At 49.4% G+C, this 21,837-nt stretch overlaps 1 protein-coding gene across 6 annotated transcripts in view; it reads left to right on the forward strand.

Moving 5' to 3' along the window:
* Positions 1 to 12,401: 12,401 nt before the first annotated feature.
* Positions 12,402 to 21,837, forward strand: part of SFMBT2 (Scm like with four mbt domains 2) — a 264,676-nt gene continuing 255,240 nt past the window's right edge. For 3 of the 6 annotated variants that reach the window (XM_035306699.3, XM_054258423.2, XM_035306703.3), the window contains exon 1: positions 14,755 to 14,934. The gene's annotated coding sequence lies outside the window, so the exon portion shown is untranslated. Of the gene's footprint in view, positions 12,510 to 14,290; positions 14,437 to 14,541; positions 14,601 to 14,754; positions 14,935 to 21,837 lie in introns of those variants that run through there. The other 3 variants (XM_035306701.3, XM_035306700.3, XM_035306702.3) reach the window with 3 other exon arrangements.

The following is a 21,837-nucleotide window of genomic DNA, read 5'->3' on the forward strand; positions in this document are numbered from 1 at the left end:
AAAAGAAAATTATAATCTTATGGGGGAGAAAAGCATGCACTTAAGTAAATGTAATATAATAATAATAGAGAAAGGCTATTACCTGCTAAGGAGGCGGGTAACACATTTGCTGTTTCCTGTTCACTGCTCTATCACAGAGCAAAACAGAAAATTCAAGGAGTTGTATTACTGTTTCCGTTCTTCTGTTTTACTTAACACCTAAAGACTTAATTTTAATCTTGCAGAAATTATTGTTTTCAAAATGGAATACTACTATTGTTTTTCTGATTATAAAACAATATAGGGATAAACATAGGCTATCTCAGGAAGGTTAGGGAAGACACAAGTAACAGGGACTACCCTCTGGAAGGGACACTGGGACAGACCATCTCAGGAAGGTTAAGGAAGACGGAAGTAACAGGGACTACCCTCTGGAAGGGACGATGGGACAGACCATCTCAGGAAGGTTAAGGAAGACGGGAGTAACAGGGACTACCTTCTGGAAGGGACAATGGGACAGACCATCTCAGGAAGGTTAAGGAAGACGGAAGTAACAGGGACTACCCTCTGGAAGGGACAATGGGACAGACCATCTCAGGAAGGTTAGGGAAGACACAAGTAACAGGGACTACCCTCTGGAAGGGACAATGGGACAGACCATCTCAGGAAGGTTAGGGAAGATGGAAGTAACAGGGACTACCCTCTGGAAGGGACAATGGGACAGACCATCTCAGGAAGGTTAGGGAAGATGGAAGTAACAGGGACTACCCTCTGGAAGGGACAATGGGACAGACCATCTCAGGAAGGTTAGGGAAGACACAAGTAACAGGGACTACCCTCTGGAAGGGACAATGGGACAGACCATGTCAGGAAGGTTAGGGAAGACACAAGTAACAGGGACTACCCTCTGGAAGGGACAATGGGACAGACCATCTCAGGAAGGTTAAGGAAGACGGAAGTAACAGGGACTACCTTCTGGAAGGGACAATGGGACAGACCATCTCAGGAAGGTTAAGGAAGACGGAAGTAACAGGGACTACCCTCTGGAAGGGACAATGGGACAGACCATCTCAGGAAGGTTAGGGAAGACACAAGTAACAGGGACTACCCTCTGGAAGGGACAATGGGACAGACCATCTCAGGAAGGTTAGGGAAGACGGAAGTAACAGGGACTACCCTCTGGAAGGGACTATGGGACAGACCATCTCAGGAAGGTTAGGGAAGACGGAAGTAACAGGGACTACCCTCTGGAAGGGACAATGGGACAGACCATCTCAGGAAGGTTAGGGAAGACACAAGTAACAGGGACTACCCTCTGGAAGGGACAATGGGACAGACCATGTCAGGAAGGTTAGGGAAGACACAAGTAACAGGGACTACCCTCTGGAAGGGACAATGGGACAGACCATCTCAGGAAGGTTAGGGAAGACGGAAGTAACAGGGACTACCCTCTGGAAGGGACTATGGGACAGACCATCTCAGGAAGGTTAGGGAAGACGGAAGTAACAGGGACTACCCTCTGGAAGGGACTATGGGACAGACCATCTCAGGAAGGTTAGGGAAGACACAAGTAACAGGGACTACCCTCTGGAAGGGACAATGGGACAGACCATCTCAGGAAGGTTATGGAAGACGGAAGTAACAGGGACTACCCTCTGGAAGGGACAATGGGACAGACCATGTCAGGAAGGTTAGGGAAGACGGAAGTAACAGGGACTACCCTCTGGAAGGGACAATGGGACAGACCATCTCAGGAAGGTTAGGGAAGACACAAGTAACAGGGACTACCCTCTGGAAGGGACGATGGGACAGACCATCTCAGGAAGGTTAAGGAAGACGGAAGTAACAGGGACTACCCTCTGGAAGGGACAATGGGACAGACCATCTCAGGAAGGTTAGGGAAGGCGGAAGTAACAGGGACTACCCTCTGGAAGGGACAATGGGACAGACCATCTCAGGAAGGTTAGGGAAGACACAAGTAACAGGGACTACCCTCTGGAAGGGACGATGGGACAGACCATCTCAGGAAGGTTAGGGAAGGCACAAGTAACAGGGACTACCCTCTGGAAGGGACGATGGGACAGACCATCTCAGGAAGGTTAGGGAAGACACAAGTAACAGGGACTACCCTCTGGAAGGGACAATGGGACAGACCATGTCAGGAAGGTTAGGGAAGACGGAAGTAACAGGGACTACCCTCTGGAAGGGACGATGGGAGGAGGGAGCCTTAATTCCTCTCAGTTTCTGCCATGCTCATGTGCAAGGGTCTTCCTAAGCAACAGGACACACCCTCTCCTCTCACTCAAGTGTTCAGAAGGCAGGTTGCACCTGAATACCCTCCTGCTTTATGTACAAATGTAGATTATATGAAATCCATCATTTATGCAAAACACTCATTTCAGCCTTATTCAGAGATAGTCTTTGTGTTTGCGGCAATTCTTTCCTCTTTTATTCAACCAATATTTACTAAGTACCTACTGTGAACGGGATCATTTTCTATGGGTTGTGGATACAGCTATAAATGAGATAGAGTCCCTACTCTGAACGGTGCTATTTCCGTTTTTTTTTTTTTTTTTTTTTTTTTGAGACAGAGTCTCCCTTTGTCACCAGGCCGGAGTGTAGTGATATGATTCTCAGCTCACTGCAGCCTCCGCCTCCCAGGTTCAAGCAATTCTCCTGCCTCAGCCTCCCAAGCAGCTGGGACTACAGGTGCCTGCCACCACATCCAGCTAATTGCTGTATTTTTAGTAGAGATGGGGTTTTATCATGTTGGCCAGGATGGTCTGGATCTCTTGACCTCGATCCACCCGCCTCGGCCTCCCAAAGTGCTGGGATTACAGGCTTAAGCCACTGTGTCTGGCCTGACGGTGCTATTGCAGTAGGAGAGACAGAGCTATTAAGGAAAAGGCAACATGATACTGGTGACAAGTACCAGGCAGAAAAATAGAGCAGGGTTTACGGCCCTGGGGGATGAGTGTTTGGAAATATAGAGTGATCAGAGAAGCTGAAAGCTGAAGGGGACAGAGGAATGAGCAAGCCAGCATCTTGAGCAAGACTGTCCCAGGTACAGAAGGCAGCCGAGGGCTCTGAGAAAGGAGCACACTCCGCCTGTGCAAGGAACAGCATTAGACCTCAACAGGAGTGGCCCCAGCGGCACCAGGGAGCAAGTTTACCAGAGGAAACAGCTGTAGGGGAAGCGGGCAGGGCATGCAAACAGGCTGTGCTGAGGACTTCAGCTCCACCTCCAGTCAGATGGGAGCAGAGTTTTGAGCAGGGACTGGTGTGATTTGACTCACTTTTTGAGAGCTCATACTCTTGCCTCTGTGTCATGAACCAAGGGTAGCGTGGGAGAGTAGACTCCGGGATCCCGGTAAGGAGGTGCCTGCCATGAGCTCATCTGAGTCTGGGATGCTTGGTGACTTGGTCCAGAAGGGAGCAGTGCTCAAAAGGTAATAACTCAAACATTCAGCGCATGTGTGAAGGTGGAGCTGAAAAACACCCTGTAGAGTCTGTTGATTAGGGCACCATCTATTTACTGAAACGAGACTAGAATGCACTACAAAAAATAGGAAATTGTCAGAAATTGTTACTGAACTATAGTTGTCACTGCTGTGGCAGTTTATAAATATATTGATCAATAATATACAGTATCTGTCTTTGGTGACTAATAATAAAAGAATATGGTATAACATACTACAAAGAAATATCAGAGCAAAAAACTGGGATCGAGTGGGCCAGTGACTGTACTGGGGTTCACCCCTTCAATCCGGCAATATTAAGGATATTGGGCACGGTTCACGTTGTAATGGCTCTTTGAAGCTGGCAAAGCTGCAGAGTTGGTCGTGAGAGTGGCATTGAGATCCTTCCTTCCATGCCTTTGAGAGTCTCCAGGCAAGCCCCAGCTTCCCCCAGATTCTTATGTCACTAAAATTCAGTTGATGAAAGCATCTGCAGCCCATCCCTGCAGCTCCCCCTCAGCAGGACATCTACTGTTCCAGAATGACAACCCAGGAGTCAAGCAGTGGGTTTGTGGGGCCCATCGGTCACTCAGAAGCTACGCAAACAACCTTTGCTTTCAGAAAACAAAATCTTCATCGCCCCTTTTCTTCCAAGAAGCTAAGAAAGTGGTGGAACTGTAATGACTTTCATACCATCTTTCCGAAAATGTGCACAAGGTACTATCACTCTCATCTATAGAAAGGGAGAAGAAGACGCATCACCAGGTAGTAGTTTCATTCAGGTCAATGCCAAAGCCAGGACCTAAATCTGCAAATAATCAAGGAGCTCATTCTATGTCCCAATGACTGTAGCATATCAGATTCAGGTTCTAATTTCCAGACATGTATTTTTTCACTACTAAGAAATTGCTAAACAGTTTTTTCTTAGTTGGCAAAAGGAATGAAGAAAAAAACACCTGGTATTTTTTTAAACTAGAAAATATTGGCTCATTCAACATGATTTATATATTTAGAGACAAGAGGAAAAAGAGATGGAGATATTTCTGTCTCAAATAACTTCCTGGCTTTCCAAATTTTCCTTCCTTCATCCTCCCCTCTTCCTTTTCTTCTCCTTTTTCTCCTTCTTTGATTTAGAAGCTAAAGACACACCAACAAAAGACTCATGAGAAATGCCTGCCATACCTTAAATTTCTGTAGCTCTGTACTTCCTAGGAGCCCGAAGCTGTTGGAGACAAGAGAACATGCAGGAGAGCAAACAGCGTCTAGCACGACGATTGGAATACAGCAGTAGTAACTTGAAATGACCCCGAAGATGGTAGCGCTGGCTCACCGCGTGCCCCAGGTAGGAAGACCCCGATGGTAGCACTGACTTACAGCGTGCCCCAGGTAGAAAGACCCCGATGGTAGCACTGACTTACAGTGTGCCCCAGGTAGGAAGACCCCAATGGTAGCACTGGCTTACAGTGTGCCCCAGGTAGGAAGACCCCAATGGTAGCACTGGCTTACAGTGTGCCCCAGGTAGGAAGACCCCGATGGTAGCCCCGGCTCACCGCGTGCCCCCGGTAGAAAGACCCCAATGGTAGGGCTGGCTCACCGCGTGCCCCGGGTAGAAAGACCCTGATGGTAGCGCTGGCTCACCGCGTGCCCCGGGTAGAAAGACCCCGATGGTAGCGCTGGCTCACCGCGTGCCCCAGGTAGAAAGACCCCGATGGTAGCACTGGCTTACAGCGTGCCCCAGGTAGAAAGACCCCGATGGTAGCACTGACTTACAGCATGTCCCAGGTAGGAAGACCCCGATGGTAGCGCTGGCTCACCGCGTGCCCCGGGTAGAAAGACCCCGATGGTAGCACTGGCTCACCGCGTGCCCCAGGTAGGAAGACCCCAATGGTAGCACTGGCTCACCGCGTGCCCCAGGTAGAAAGACCCCAATGGTAGCACTGGCTCACCGCGTGCCCCAGGTAGAAAGACCCCAATGGTAGCACTGGCTCACCGCGTGCCCCAGGTAGAAAGACCCCAATGGTAGCACTGGCTTACAGCGTGCCCCAGGTAGAAAGACCCCGATGGTAGCATTGACTTACAGTGTGCCCCAGGTAGGAAGACCCCAATGGTAGCACTGGCTTACAGCGTGCCCCAGGTAGGAAGACCCCAATGGTAGCACTGGCTTACAGCGTGCCCCAGGTAGAAAGTCACCAACGTAACCATCATTATCGGTGTCCCTTTTCCTGGGGACTGTCTTTGACAAAAATAGATTAAGTTCTTTGTCCAAATTTACATGAATTCAGTTTGGGTCTTGAGGCTTTTGCCAGACTCTTCCATTCCGAATTCCAGGTTAGCCTGTTTCTATGGGCTAGAATTGGAAACCTAGTTTATTATTAAAGGGAGAGTGAAAAAATGTTTTTTAGTACCCACCACTCAATGCTCTGCTCTGGTTACCAGGCATATTGCACCCTCCTAATTCCTCTCAATCCTATAAAGTAAGAGGTTATGTCTCTTCTTTTTATTTTTTTTGAGATGGAGTCTCATTCTGTCACCCAGGCTGGAGTATGGTGGCATGATTTAGGCTCACCGCAACCTCTGCCTCCAGGGTTCAAGCAATTCTCCTGCCTCAGCCTCCAGAGTAGCTGGGATTACAGGCACATGCCACCATGCCAAGCTAATTTTTGTATTTTTGGGTTTCATTACGCTGGCCAGGCTGGTCTTGAACTCCTGACCTCATGATCTGCCTGTCTTGGCCTCCCAAAATGTTGGGAATACAGGCGTGAGCCACCACACCTGGCCAGTAGAGATTGTTCTGTCCGTTTTGCTGATGGCCAATCTGAGGTTTAGATAAATCCATTGACTTGCAAATAATCTATTTAGGGGCACCATGGGATTTGAATCCAGGCTTCTTCATTCTTTATTCCTTTTTTCACTACTCTGGGCTGCAGTATTATTCTATAAGGACTTATTTCGTGGGATATGTTTTTTTTTGAAGAGATGGGGTCTTGCTGTTGTAGGGATAATGATACTCTTCGGCTGTGTCACCCAGGCCTAGTGCAGTGGCATAATCACAGCTCACTGAAGCCTCAAACTCCTAGGCTCAAGTGATCCTCCTGCCTCAGCCTCCCAGGTAGCTGGGATTGCAGATGCAAGCCATCATACCTGGTTTCATGTGAATTTATAACAATTTGTTTAGGAATATGCTGGTAGTCCTATTGTCTGCTTTTCCTATCGGCCATTAAAATTTGCTATCCTTTTAGGGTTTGACAAAGATTAAGTTTCATGAAAGTAATAAAACCTTGGGAGGCGTAGGCTGCAGTGAGCCGAGATCGTGCCACCACACTCCAGCCTGGGCGACAAAGAGAGTGACTCCGTATTAAAAAAAAAAAAAAAAAGAAAGAAAGAAAGAAAAAAAAGAAAGGAGTGAAAGGTGAGTGAGAGCCCTTAAATAGTGGGGTTTTTCAGTTGCGTGAACTACTTTGTTTCTATTGGTTTAAAGACATAGAGAAAACACAGCTCCCATCCTGTACCTGAGTTTTTATGTAGGTGAGATCAGAGTGATGAATGATGATGGCTGGATTCATTTCAAGTCCATTACAGAGCCAGCTTTACATGGACATTTACATGGGGTTCCTGATCACAGAGGCCACTGTTTAGTGAGGAATAGGAAGAGAGTGACACTTTTGCCTTCCCCCATTGCCATGCAAGCCACCCAAACACTGCAGAACAGAGAAATGGCTTCAGTTCAGGGTAAGGATGAATTTGCCAAGCGGAGTCAATGATGGGATGAGTGTCTCTGGAGGGAGCGAGCAGGTGTTGAAACAGACTGCATGGTCATTTGTAGGGATAATGACACTCTTTGGCTCTGTCCCCACCCACATGTCATCTTGAATTATAATCCCCATAATCCCCAGGTACTGAAGGAGGGAGCTCAGTGGGAGGTCCCTGGATCATGGAAGCAGTTTGCCCTAGGTGGTTCTAGTGACAGTGAGTGAGTTCTCACGAGATCTGATGGTTTTATAAGGCAGTCTTCCCCCTTCGCTTCCCACACAATGCTTTCCCACACAATGCTCTCTCTTTCTCTCTTTCTGTCTCTCCTGCCACCATGTAAGATGTGCCTCTTCCTCTTCCTCCATGATTTTAAGTTTCTTGAGGCCTCCCCATCCATGCAGAACTGTGAGTCAATTATACCTCCTTCCTTTATAAATCAATTACCCAGTATCAGGTATGTCTTTATGACAGTGTGAAAATAGACTAATATCGATAATGTAGAGAGGAGTTGGGCATGAGAGAGATGGTAGACCATGTGACCTTTGTGGCTTATTCAGCCTAAGAATCTAATTGAATTAGGGGAGTCTGGGTTTGATCCCTTGGGGAATGCGTGGATTTGTTGTACATGTTTGAACTGAGGACTCTCTGTTGTGGTTTCCCATTTGAGAATGCTAGCACTTCTTGCTTAAGTTAGAAGTTAATAGCCTGTGGTGTTAAATATCATCAAATTTTTATATAATTTATTCTTTCTTTCAAATGGAGCCAGGAAAATATCAGGGTCTTTGCACTCATTGTTCCCACTGTCTGGCGCTCTCTGTTCAAATGCCATTTCCCTGACCCACTTTCATACAAAATGTCACCCTCCCTCAACATTACACTTGTCAGTGTCACCTCCTGTGCCTCCCCCTGCTTTACTCTTTTCCATGGTGCTAACATCCACATTGTTCACATTAGATATTCATTTCTTTGGTGTTGATCTCTCCTTGATGAACTATAAGTGCCATGGAACAGGGTTTCATCTGTCTTTTCCACTGTATTTCAGATCCCAAAGCAGTGCCTGGCACATAGCAGGTCCTGAATAAATATTTGTTGAATGAGAAAAATGTAAGCAGAGATTTGTTTTTAATTTTTGGTTAATTTTTCTCTGTATCTAATTCATGTAAGTTCTTTTCAAGAAATTGGTTTAGGAAACCTTGACAAATCTTTGAATTTCCCCCACGCACAACATATGAAATTAAAATGAAAATCTCCAAGAATTTAACAATGCTATTCATTTCAGAGGCACTTCTGTGTGTAAAAAAACAATCAGTCTTTAAAGGGATGAGAAAAAATCATAGTGCTATATTAAAAACTAGTTTAAGTGACTCATTTTTAAAAATGGAAGCAATGTTACTTTTCAAAGAAACGTGTAAGTGCTCTTTATGTCTAACATTCAAAGGATGGATGATTTGATGTGAATATAATTCAGCTTATTTATAGCTAGAGCTTCCAAGTCATCATCTGTAATCAAATGTAGTAAGAACCTAGTTCTTCCCTTACTACTAGTGATACCTATATTCTTCAACGCTCTTTATTAAAACAACAAAAACTATCTAAAAAGTCTGAAAGCAAGTCATTGTGTGTTCCCAGCAGATGGCACTGCAAATCAAGTCTTTGTAGGTCTAATAACCATCACTCCTTTCATCGTGATAATAATGATTTATTCTGTACTGAAATCATCGAAAGCCACTTACACAGTGAAAATAAATAGGATGGAGATTCTGAAGCTACAATAAAGCTGAGATAGTTCAGCTCCCAATTCTGGTGTCTCTCCTCTTGTGTATCGTAGTGGGCACTTATTAAAGCAGTGGGTGAATGTAACAGATTGCCCACTGTGCTTATTCATGAAACTCTTTTTTCGATGTGGGATTTCTGGTTGCTTGTTTTAGTCTCTTTAGTCTATTTTGCAATACAAGCTCAATGGGGCTCTTAATGCTTTTACTCTGTGTCAAATTCAACCTCATTCAGGCTGGTTATCATTCACAGAGGAAATACTGCTCTGGGGTCACAGACCCACATCCCTGACCTGCATTGTGTTTATTGTTGTTTGTTCATTTGTTTTTGAGACATGGTCTTGCTCTGTCACCCAGGCTGGCGTGCAGTGGCATGATCATAGTTCACTGCAGTCTCAACTGCCCGGGCTCAGACAATCCTCTTGCCTCAGCCTCCTGAGGAGTTGGGGCCACAGGTGCATGCCAACCATGCCCAGCAAATTTTTTATTTTTTGTAGAGACAAGATCTGGATATGTTGCTTAGGCTGGTCTCCACCTGCTGGGCTCAAGCTATCCTCCTCCTCTGTCTCCCAGAGTTCTGGTATTACAGGTGTGAGCCACCATACCCAGTTGATGTGTGTGTGTGCGTGTGTCTATGTTTGGGTGTTTTTGCCTCAGATCATAAGGGGGTTAAATGAGAAAGTGTAAATGGTTCCAGACAACTCAGGTTCCACAAGAAAAAACCAAGACACAACCTGTGTTTCAATGACAGTGACAGTGGATGAGGACTCAGCTTTATGTGTAAAGAAATATACATTTAAAACATATTTTTAAGCCATTTAACGGGGATGTTACACATAATATAGACTAGGAGATATGAAATGTTATCTTAAATATAAAAAATACCTGGAATAGTGTCTGGACAAAGTAGGCACTAAATAAATCCTCTGTCTTCTTTTTGCTGTCTTTAAGAGGGCCTGAGAGCCTGGCCCTGCTCTGTAACTCTGTCCTTTAAAAGGCCTCTGTCATTTAAACTCTCTGGACTGCAGCTCTTAAAAGGTCTGGAAATGAGCCCACAAAATCTAAAATATTATGCCTAATACACAGTAAGATTCACAGGTGAAGGATGTGACACCGTGCATCCAAAGCCAGTAGCTGCAGAAGTTGGGTGTGGTTTTTGTCAGGATATTCTTCTCAGTGGAGAAAGAAGCCATTAGTCAAAACTGGCACAAGCAAACCGTCTCCGCTCTTTCAATAAATGTCCTAGCAGAGTTCAGACATCATGTACTTTAAAAAATGTACCCTGTACCCCATTCTTTTTTTTTTCTTGTTGTCAAGAAGGCTGGAAATTTCTTCAAATTATACAAGAGTCAATGGCAATAGTGTGTTTCTGAAATTTCTAGAAATGTATGAGAAAGTGCTGTTAGGCGGTGATATTTTGTGAACCACACATCACTCCACTCTGTAAGAACTCTAGCTGTTTTCACAAGCCATCTCAACAACCCCAGGCTTTTCGCAGAAGGACCATCACAATACTCTTACCAGAGCCCCCACAATTTTATGGGCCATGAAAAACCCATACACAAATGCAAAAACACAATAATAATCAAGAGAAGGTAGAAATATGACCTGAACAATACCTTCACTGCAGGGCAGTAAGGCAAAGAAGGCCCTAACACCCGTTCCCTACAGATTCCTTTACTTATTATTATTATTTATCCTGTGACCTCAGAATGTGATTGCTATACTAGATTGGCAGAATACCATATAAAGCAATTTATGACTTTGGGGTGGGGTAGATCACTCAGCACTGTTTAGAGTCTGAAAGGACCTCACAGAACATCTAGTCCAATCCCCTCATTTTACCCAAGAGGAAAGAATGGTTCAGAGAAATCACTGGACTTACAGAGGACAGACAGATAATTAGTGCTGAAGCAGTAACTGAGGTCACTGGACTCCCAATACATTAGCCATTAAGTGCCTTAATTGGGGACAGAAGATAAGGAAGAAAGGTGAAAAAATAAAAGAGAGAATGTATTTAGATATTTTGTGACCTTAGGAGGCTGATGAAAAAATACTATCTTATATAGTCTAAGAAAAAATAAGTTTTGGCTTAAAGGCTCTAGTAAAGAGAAGGCTGTATAAATTCTTCAAATATTTGGTTCTGGCCTCTTTTTTCTCCTCCTGCTTTTCTGTTAAGCCAGTATGACTAATAGTTCATTAGAGTCTCTATATTAAGAAAGCATAATGGTCTATCTTGTATCTTCTTTGGTTCATTTCCTTTTCCCAGTGGGAAGTGATAACATAAACATGGAATAGGTATGAGTAAATTGAATGTTTTTCTTGGTATGATGAGCACAACAAGATTTAAATAATCACATATCCTAAATATAAAGAAAATAAATAGTACACATATTCTTTTTCAACTTTTTTGCAATCATTTTTGTGAGGTAATGCTTAGGAATACACAGAAAATGAGACAGAAACTTTTCACTTGGTATTTTATATTTCTAATTTGTGCTGTATCATTAGACAAATGGAATAGCATCTAAATATTTTACAATTAACCAATCAGCCTCATTTATGTTAAAGAATTCCAAAGTCCCTTTGAAGGCAAAACTTGACCTGTAGAGTGATGAAATTCATGGCTTAAACAAAAGTTCAGGAATGAAATAGCATCTATAGTTAGTGTGATCAAAGGCTTATTTTTGCCAATATTTTTAGTAAATATTAACAATATAGAGCGAAATCTTGTGTTGATCGTGAGATTTACACGACTGTGTTGGAGTGCTTAAACCTTCCCTGCTTTGAAAAAGCAGTCACAGTTTTTGTCAGTGGTTTATCCTTTGCTGACTATGTGGAATTTTTTCCCCCAATCTTTAATTGATTAAGGGTGCAACCTACATCTGGGTACCCATATCCCTAAAGTGTCTCGTTCTGAAATAAAAACGAAAGTTGAAAAGTATTGAAGTGGGATGAAGGGGCCACTTTAATTGCCTCAGGGAATCTCGTAACCAATTTTCATTTGCCTCATTGGTGCCCTTGGATAAAAGAGAATGGAGGTCGGTAGCAGAAAAGAAAATCAAGGAATCTTCAAAAAATCACGTGCGAAAAGCAACACGAGAGTAGGAGGGAGATTTGTGTGTGTGTTTTTTTTTTTTTTTTTTTTTTTTTTTTTTTTACAATAACAGAGCCACCATTGTGCGCTGCGACTTCCTGATGATTTTATTTCTTAATCAGGATAGGTACCCCCCCCCCCCCCCCCCGCCAAATCACCATTTTGTGATCCCAGGAGCAAAGTTATACGGGGTCTGAGTACCCAAAACATTTAAAAAATTCAACTTCGGAGTAATAAGGTACGATAATGAATCCACAGTCATATACCGTTTGGGATCAGGTGATTTTTTGCATTTGCTTTTATTTGGATGAAACAATGTTTCCTGCATAATAATGATTTAAAACTGGTAAACAAGCCTGCAGAGAGCGAGGTGACTGGCTGTAGCTCGCGTCTCCACGACTTGTGCAGAAGGAAAACGCGTTTTCCCCTCACTCCCCCGACCCCACGCCTCGGGTAAGCCTCGCGCTGGCACGGGGGCAAGCGCGTGTCGGCTTCCGGGAGCTGAGCGAGGCCGCGCGGTCTGGGACGCACGAGGGAGGGCCCGGTCGCTGTCGCCCGGCGGGGCCACTGGGTGGGCGCAGGGCGGGCCCCGAGCAGGAGGCTCTCGGGAGGGGGTTCGCACTCCAGGCCGTTCCTGCAGCGGCGCGCCCTGTCTGCGCTTCAGCAGTGCTCAGGGTGGGGACCCCCTCCCGGCCCCTCCCTCCCCACCGGCCCCGCTGTGTAGCGAAGGAGCTAGAAGAGGTGACTGGGGTGTTGAGACCCGGGGCCAGAACGGTGCAGAGTGTCCGGAGCCCACACTCCAGATTCCTGGACGCCACGGTCCCTCCAGCAGGTTCCACCTGGAGCCGCCTCGGGGCTCACGGGGGAGGCGGCGGGGTGCGGGCGAGAGGGTTATTGTGCCCGGTTCTGTTGGTTTGAGGAATCTCCGCTTTATGTGACCCACAGGAAGAAGAGCCCGGGGCTCCAGCGTGGCCTCCCCAACGGCTGGGGACTGGAGAGCTGGCGGGGCCGCAGACTCGGGCTAGAGTTTAAAGTGTGCCGCGCGACGAGTCGCTGGACCCTTCTGGGTCTCACGTGGCTCCTGTGTCACTTAGAGTGGCAGGCCGGTGGAAGGCGCCTCCGTCGTCGCCAGGCGTTCTCCAGGGTGTAAGGAGGCAGGATTTCCCCATACTGGCGGCCGCCGACGCCCGCCCGGGATCTCTCGGATCTCTCGGCTTGGGGGATCCTTTGGGTGGAGGGGCGCCCTCCAGGGTCGCGGCGGGGCGAGCGCGGCTTCCCGGCACGTCCCTCTATTTCTTTAGATCAGCTCGGGCCCCGCCGTCCGGAGAGGGCCCGCTGAGGACCCCTGCCCGTGCCGTGCGTGGTCAGCCCCGGTCCCCTCTCTCCATGGCCGGCCCCCAGCCCTTCCGAGCAGTCACCTGTCCTCGGTTACCTGGCCTCGGTGCAGGGCGAGGGAGGGCGGGTGGAGCTGCCAGCCTACGGGAACCTGGAGGACCCCTTGGCTCCCTGGGAGGGGGACTGTGAGAGGGGTTCGCAGACACAGAATGGGGGCACTGGGGAATTTCACCCCCGTGACAACCGTAAGAACCCTGAGCGGATATGTCCATTCGCGATTTCGCAGAAACACACAACGCAGGCCCACAGCCGCATGTCCTCGCGGCCCCCTAGTTAAGGGCGCAGCCTTCTTCGCAGGCTCTCGGTCTTGCCTACGAGGGCGTCTCTGGCTCTTCCGCACTGAGGACGTTTCGTTCGGGCTCCGCGCGGCCACTGCACTTAAGGCCCTAGGAACTCCGCATTCCTCCCCCGGCGCCCCGGACAAGGTGCCCGTGGGCTCCGCAGACGCCCAGCCCAGCCCGGGGCTCCCGGCCGCCGGAGCTCTCCAACGGACCGCCGGGGCCACGTTTCACCAGGACGCGAGCGACGATTCTTTTCCCGCCCTCTTTTCCCTCTTTTCCCTGAGAACCGGACTAGCCAGGTGCCCCCCGAGACGCCGTGGCGAGCTTGGCGACCTGGCAGCTAGCCGGGGCAGCCCCAACTTCATTTCCTGCCCCTCGGGGTACATTTCCCTGGAAAAGCTCTCCTGGGCCCCTCCCGCCCTCCCCGAGGGGCCTGGACGTGTTCCCAGCTCCACGAAAGGGCTCTATTTAAACTCAGGGTGGGGTGGGGCTGACGGGGCCGAGGTTGCTCGGGGAGGGGGAGGGTTGTATTTCTCTCCGCCCCCAGCGATCCCCGGCGGATGAAGCGCAAGTTTGTGCCCTCGGTCGGCTGAGCCATTGGAAACCCAGCGCACGAACCGCCGCCAGGGAAGCGCGGAGTTTGCCCAGTTGTCCTTGCGGAGGACTGTGCGGAAACGCCCGCGAGGGAAACTTTCTGAGATCGAGTATGGAGGGAGCTCACAGAAAGGAGGAAGGGGAGCGCGGCGGAGAGGGGGAGGCGTGGGCGTGGACGGTGCCGGGGTTCGAGGGTGCCCGCCTGCCTTTTCCCCGGGGGGCGGCGCGGCGCGGGAGGAGGAAGGAGCCGAGCAAGTCTCCCAGGCTAATTGGCGTAAGAAATTTTGCAAGCGCTGGAAAAGGTCGTTGAAGGAGTTCGCTGCACGCCCGCGCGCGCACACACACGCGCACACACACACGCGCACACACACACGCGCGCGCACACACAATCTTAGAAGAGAAAAAAGAGCGCGGAGCATGCGCACAGAGAGGATGCCATATTGGAATGAGGCTGTAGTGGGAGCCGGAGGACCGGAGCGGGCGCGCGAGGGAGGCGGCGGGCGGGGAGCGAGCGGGCAAGGGCGGGCAAGCGAGCGAGCGAGGCCGGCGCCCTCCCGGGCAGCGCCCGGGGCCTGGGTCCACGCCGAGGGCAGGACGCACTTCAGCAGGTAGGACGCGGCGCCGGCCAGTGTCCCGGCGCCCAGCCTGGCCCGCGAGCAGCCCTCCGGCCCGCAGGTTGAGTGCGCTGGGCAGGGGCTTTTTCCAGCCAAGAAAAAAAAAAAAAAAAAAAAAAAAGGGAAGCCCAAGCGAGCAGGGGTTGGAGGTGGGGGGTGGGGGAAGGCCGGGGACGGTGCCGGGGAGCGAAAGAGAAGGGCAGGAGGAGAAAGCGGCGGCACTTCAGCGAAGCCTCAAACTCCTCTGTGCGCTCCAGGTTGTCATTTTTGCTTCACGGGTCCCCTTCGCCTCGGAAGAGCCGGGCCTTGCGGGAGTCGGTCCGGAGTTGCAAAGTGTCCTCCTCCCCTGGGCGCAGCCTGTCGCCTCCCGCCGCCCACCCTCCTCGTTTCTGCGCTCATTTTAGCCACGCAGCCGCCGCGGCTACCTACCCCGCGCTGCCGCGTCTCCTCCGTGCTGGGGTCTCCCCTTTCTTTTGGTTTGGGTGGGAGAAAAAGATGGTGGGGATAGGGGATCGAAGACCGGCTGGGGGTAACAACACGTCGTGCAGACATTCGGAATGGCCCCCTTGGAAACATTTGCCCGAGCAACTGAAATGAAAGGGCAGTAGTAGTTTCGGAGCGTGCTCCAGCGAGGATGGTCTTTTTGTTCATTTTTTTTTTTTTCTTTAAAGTGATATCCTGTCACTTGGGTGCTTTCCGGTTGTCTCCTCTTATCCGACCCCCTTTCAAAATTTCTCACTTGAGCCGGCTCTGGAGTTAATTTTTTAAATATGCGAGCGTGTGTATGTGCATGTGTGTGTGTGTGTGTTGCAGAAATCCGCCAAAATGCAACTGTAGGAACTGCTAGATGTATTAATTGATTTTGACTCGGGGAGGTGGGAGGGGCTGGCCGGAGCTGGGGGATCCTGGGGGGTGGGAAGTGGCTGATTCTTGGTGGCCGGACGCCGGTCCAGAGCCCAATCCGTACTCGTGTTTTCTTGGAAGCGCCACAACTGCGGGGAAGGAGTCTTTAGACACTGTGCCAGTTTCAATATGGCGGGCTGAGGTGGCTTTTAAAAACTGAAAATAAAGGTTTTGAGGTGAGAAAAAACCCAGCTGAAGTTTCCACCCCTTAGTTTCGACTCTCTTTGGCTACCCCAGGAAGCGCTTTAGCGAATTAAGTGGGAAAACAGAGAAGGAATGGGCCGCCCGGTTTTTTTTCCCGGTGGTTGGAGTCTGTTTGTCAAGTACATTGCTAGGGAGGAAAGGGATGGAGAGGTGCCGGACAAGGGCACCGAAATGCAACTGCCGTTCGTGCCTGTGGATTCCTGTGCAGGCCTGTGTGTGCGCAGTTGTTTTGAGGGTGTGTGTGTGTCAAAGACAACCGCCCCGAATGTGTGTGTGCGTCTTGGAACCAGACCCTGCCATGATTTGACGTGACAAACTGCGGACACGTGGTGCGAAATACATGAGGGCAGAGGGAATGATTTATTTTGGCTTTCTCGGAGACGAGGTAGCTCTCGCCTTGTGTGTGCTGGATCTTGCGCGTGTAGATCCCCGAGTAGGTGGGGCGAGAAGGTGCTTATTAAAAGGACTAACTGTCCCGGGTATCGGGTGCAATCGGGCTGCAGAAGCCAGCGGGATTTCGTGTGTGCAGGGGGCGCGCTGCACTTCCTGGTGTGCTCCTGCTTCCTCCACGCGGTGCTGGGGTGGGAGATGGGGGACCAGGACCGAGGATTGAAGACCCAAGTGGTGGTGGTGGTGGTGCTGGTAGGGTGGGGGGTGGGGCAGAAGGGCGGGAGCGGCGGAACTCCGCAGACCCGCATGTAGGGTGGAGGCGAGTGTTGCTCTCCTTACTTTTGGGTTTCGCACTCTAGGGAATGTGGGGGATGGGGACAGCGTTTTGGGAAGAAATCGTCCCTGGCTCTGCTTAGGAACCCTCTCGGCGCTTCGGAGAGGGACGTCTCGTCTAGTCGGGCACGGAGGTCGGGGGATCGCCTGGGGATGTGAGTGGGCGGCGAAGTGCAGGGAAAAGGTCGGCGTTGAAGGGAGGGGACGATTTGGGAGTGGAGTTTGGAGACAAAATTGGGGTCAGGCAGAGCAGGAGGGAAAGCCAGCAAACACGAGCTCGGGTGAGAGCCACCGGATTGCGGGAACGCAGTTTAGCTGGGAACAGGGGTTCCCGACAGGGGTCGCCCGTGGCCAGGACGCGGCTGCTGAACAGAGGTCCCGCGGTGGTGTCTGCCCCAGGGACCTCGGGGATGGGTGCCACGCGGGGACCGCGCACCGTCCCTGGGGCTGGCGAGGGCAGGCGGGGGGACCTTCTCGGGGCACGCAAACCCGACCCTGTAGTAGCAAGTGCCGGGAGGCATTTTTAAATGACAGGGGTACAAAGATGTGTTGACCAGGTCTGTAGTTAGCGCAGCAATGTGGTTTGCAGGAGCGCAGAGCGAGGCTGGACAGGGTCACTCGGACGCCACGCTGTTGGTGGGTGGGGGTTGGGGGTAAGCGGCACTGGCTTGGAGACCCCGGCTGGTTACCCCTCCCACCTAGGCGGCTGGACTGAGAGATGGCGACCTGCTGGCCAGGACCCTGGCTCCTTCAGCCTGCGCTTGGGCGCGCCCTCCCGGTGCCAGCTTTCCCGTGGGCCACGCGAGGTGGGGAGCAGCTTAAAATGGCTCTGTGTTGGGAAGCTGCAGTTTCAGCCGCGAACCCCTCCCCTCGCCCTCCTGACGTCGCCGCTGACAAGCGCACAATTTACTTCAAAGCCCCGAAACCCGCGATTTTGCACCCGGCAGTGCGGTGGAAGCGGATGTACAGTTGATTACAAAGAAGATTCCACAGGATTCTCGCAGGGCCCAAGTTTTTCCTTCTGGAAGGGAGGAGGGAGGAGCTGAGACGCCACAGGAGCCCGGCCGACCCCTGCCCTGGCACCCAGGGGCTTGGGGCGCAGCGGGGGCGGGGGACCTGGATGCACGAAAAGCCGGAGGGAGTTCCGGGGACGCGGATGGGGACCCTGCGAGGCGAGGGCCATGGACCCCGGTGCTTCTGCTTGATGGCGTTTGCAGTGTCAGAGAATCCCGGACGACGCCGGAAAGCCGGGGAGACCGTTCCCAAACTTCTAGAGACCAGATCGCAGTTTCGCTTTCGGAATTTTCAGGATCTTTGGGCTTTTAGAGTTGGGCGGGATTCCGAGAAGGCAAGGCGATGCTCAGGCCCCTGACGATCTATCAGGCGCCTGACTTCTTGCCCACACCAGCGTTCCCCGGTTTGCCTCCCTGGACCTTGCCGCCCAGAGCCGGGTTTGGGGTTCCCGGGCTCTGCGCGCCCCCCGGCCACGTCCTGAGGGCTCCTTCCGTGCAGCCGCGGCGGATCCGAGGCCGACCAGTCTAGAATCCGGCTGGGCTGCCGCTACCCTCCACTCTCCGTGCCCCTCCACCCTTGCACTGTAGAGAAGGGAATCGGGAGACCCCTGGCGTGTCTACACCAAGGGAATGGTCCCAGCTTCCACCAGATCGGAGAAAAGGCGAAAACACACTTAACTGTGGCCTTGTTTCCTGGGGAGGCTGTTGGGGGTGGGGAGGGAGTTGAGCAGTAAGGGGAGTGGGGGAGGGAACAGGCCTTGTTGCTCAGAAGGAATTGTTCGCTAGGCCCTCCCTGGAGATAGGAGGTCTGCTACTTTTTCCCTACTAAGCATTAAATTTGCACACACTCTGCTTTCTCCCTTCCGTAAATAAATATTGTCTCAGATCTTATCTTTGCTCTTGGTGGGACCAAGCTGCTTGCCTGCAAGAGAGTGGGAGATACCCACGCACCTCCCCCTCCCCCCGCTGCCCTCCTGCCAACCCTCTAGGTGCCCACCGAAGAGTTTACTGTTTGCAGGACCCATTCCTGGGCCAGTGTAGAACACTCCCAGTAGCAGGGGGTCTCGCAGACCCCATCCTGGAGAAGAGAGTGGTCAACCATTGTGTTTTGATGTGTGTTTCTCTAGAAGTGCCAGCAGAGGCCTGCTGAGGTGGGAACTGTTTCCCATTTCCCATTGGGATCTGCCCATCCTGAACCTCAGGCAGCCCGTCCTGCTGGCAGACGCGCTTCAGTAATCATGGGAGTAATGCATCGCAGAGAATGTCCTCTTCCTGTGTTCTTGCACATATTATAGACTAATGTTTTTTAGCGTTGCTTGTTATAAATAACTGGCTTCACGATTCTTGACTTAAAAAAGCCGGAAAAGGCTCCTGACTCTTCCCTGTTTTGTGTTCATCATAAAGCTTTCCTGGGAATGCTAGACATTTATCCATTTTTCCATTGTTGCCCACTCTAGCTAAGGTGGCATTTTTTTCCACCACTGCCCACAAAAAGACTCCCAAATCTGAGAAGAAATACTGAGTGAGGGAAGCATTGCTTTGAGCAGTAAGAAAATGAGGCTCCATGAATTAATATCGGATGCTTTTGGGATCTGAGAAGTCCATAAAGGATATTCACCCTCTCCAGGCCCCATACTTATGCCTAAACGTTTTTTTTTGTCAGATTATCAGTTTTCGTCTTCTTCTTCTTCTTTTTTTAATAATTTGAACAAAACTAGTTCACTGTGGGATTTGAGTGACCTACAGTTCCATAGTTCTAGTATACTAGCTTTGGACATTTCTCTCTTTCTGTTTTCTTACTTTGAATTTTTGAGGTTCATGGAACAGTGCAGTGGTCAGAAGGAATTTTTACCCTGCTCTAAAGTAAGAACTCATAAAGGTGTTTGTATCAAAATGACATTGGGATCTGTAATCCAGGATGCATTTTGCCGTTTTTCTAACCATTCTTAAGTCTGTGTTGCCTCAGCAGCAACTTATTGCCCCCATTCTACAAATAAAACAAAATGTAGGGAAATTATACTGTCACAACAAACCAGGAAGTCAATGTGTGTATTCAGTTTGGTAATCCAGGATCTGTCAACACTAGCTGGTAAGGAAGATTCCTGATGGCGAGGGGGTGGGGATCAGGCCTAGTCTCTAGGTGGAGATGGTTCTCTTCAGCTGTGGGATATGAGACAAGCGAGTCATCTTTCTCAGCCTCAACCTCCTTATCTACGAAATAAAGGTGCTGGCCTGGAATTTCATTGAAAGATCTCTGCGCTTCTATCTGGGGAGAATACATCTGCAGTTCGGTACATCTATGCAGATAGTCCCTAGACCTTCATCTTTCAGACTCATGCCCCTCCAAAGGATGGTGAAAACATGACTGGCCTCAGGTGGCATCCATATGCAGTCATGCTTGTGAAGCAGCAGGTGAGCTGAGGTTCCCTCTTGCAGAGTAAAGTGCTGTTGTAAAGTGAGGTAAGCTCCGCAGGGGTCATGTTTTTATCTGTGTTCTGGAAAAGGTGAGGGATAGGAATATGGAGGCTTATATATATGTGGCCTTCCCACTAACTCCATAAAGGTATGGGCTGGGTGGTAGCAGCTTGCCTTTGAATACAAGCCATGAAGAAACACCTGACGTCATCTTGTTCTAATAATTTCCAGGACTCAAAGAGACTCTTCCAGAGAGCACAGCGTACCCCCACGATTCCAGATGAGGGGTGCCTGGACCTCATGGGCCATGTTTATGATGTAGATGGTGACTGCAGCCTTCTGGTAGCCAGCGAGTGAGTGAAAGCGTCCACTCTGAAGTTCAAGGTTTTCCATTCCTAGGCTTTACGTGTGGCCGCTGGGCAGTATTTCCTCTGTTTGTTAGACTAAAAGTTTCTGGGACAGTTCCTAAGAAAAATATTCTTCTTGTTCCTAAGAGAAAACAAGTGTTGGCTGTGTTTAAGTCAAGTGTAAACAAGACTATGTTGTAAGGAAGGGAAGATAGTCTGCTTAGAACTTTCAGTATAAGAAAGAATGTGTCACGTGATTCATGTAAGGACTTTCAGTGTAAGAAAGAATGTCACGTGGTTCGTGTAAGGACTTTCAGTGTAAGAAAGAATGTGTCACGTGATTCGTGTAAGGACTTTCAGTGTAAGAAAGAATGTGTCACGTGGCTCGTGTAAGGACTTTCAGTGTAAGAAAGAATGTATCACATGGTTCGTGTAAGGTTTCCAAGTAAAGTCCTTCGGGATTGGTTTTGCACGATTAGCTCATCACGGTGCTGATGAAAAGATGCCACCCTTAATCTTGGCTCACTGCAGCCTCTACCTCCTGGGCTCAGGTGATTCCCCCACCTCAGCTTCCCGAGTAGCTGGGACTACAGGTATGCACCACCACGCTCGGCTACTTTTTAAAATTTTTCAGTAGAGATGGGGTTTCACCATGTCACCCAGTATGGTCTCAAACTCCTGGTCTTAAGCCATCCGCCTGTCTTGGCCTCCCAAAGTGCTAGGTTTACAGGCATGAGCCACCTTGTCACATATATTATTTTAAAATTAATTTTTAAGTATATAATTTGACATGAGCATCTTTTCTTTCTAAAACTTACAAGAGGGCACAGAAGGTGAGTCACCTGGGACTACACTTCCATGTCCCCTGCAGAGGTAACCACTCACAATCTGGTAGGTGTCCTCGAAGACCTCTTCCAGGGATTTACATTAAATTATACCCATTAAAACAGAAAACAAAGAAAAAAAAAAAAAAGGAAAGAGAAGATGCCACCTTAACTTAGCTGCCCATCTGGTCGGCCTGTAGTAAATTTTAAAAAGCCAAAGCGATAATACATCCACCGTACGCTGATGGTTAGCGTCCCTCATGTTATTGATGAGATGACACCCACAGGCTTCCGTTCATGTCATGACATAGGTGTCGCTGACGTTGATTAAAGAAAGAATCCATTGTGCTTTTCTGTTTCATTCCTTTCTGGTTTTCTGAAAAAAATGACACGTTTGGGCTTGCTAAAGCATTTGGTGACTTCTGCGAAGTAGGACAAATAACGTTAGCAACTGTGATTAGACAAGAA

This window comes from Callithrix jacchus, chromosome 7, assembly GCF_049354715.1.
Source record: "Callithrix jacchus isolate 240 chromosome 7, calJac240_pri, whole genome shotgun sequence".
In the NCBI taxonomy this organism is placed as follows: domain Eukaryota; kingdom Metazoa; phylum Chordata; class Mammalia; order Primates; family Cebidae; genus Callithrix; species Callithrix jacchus.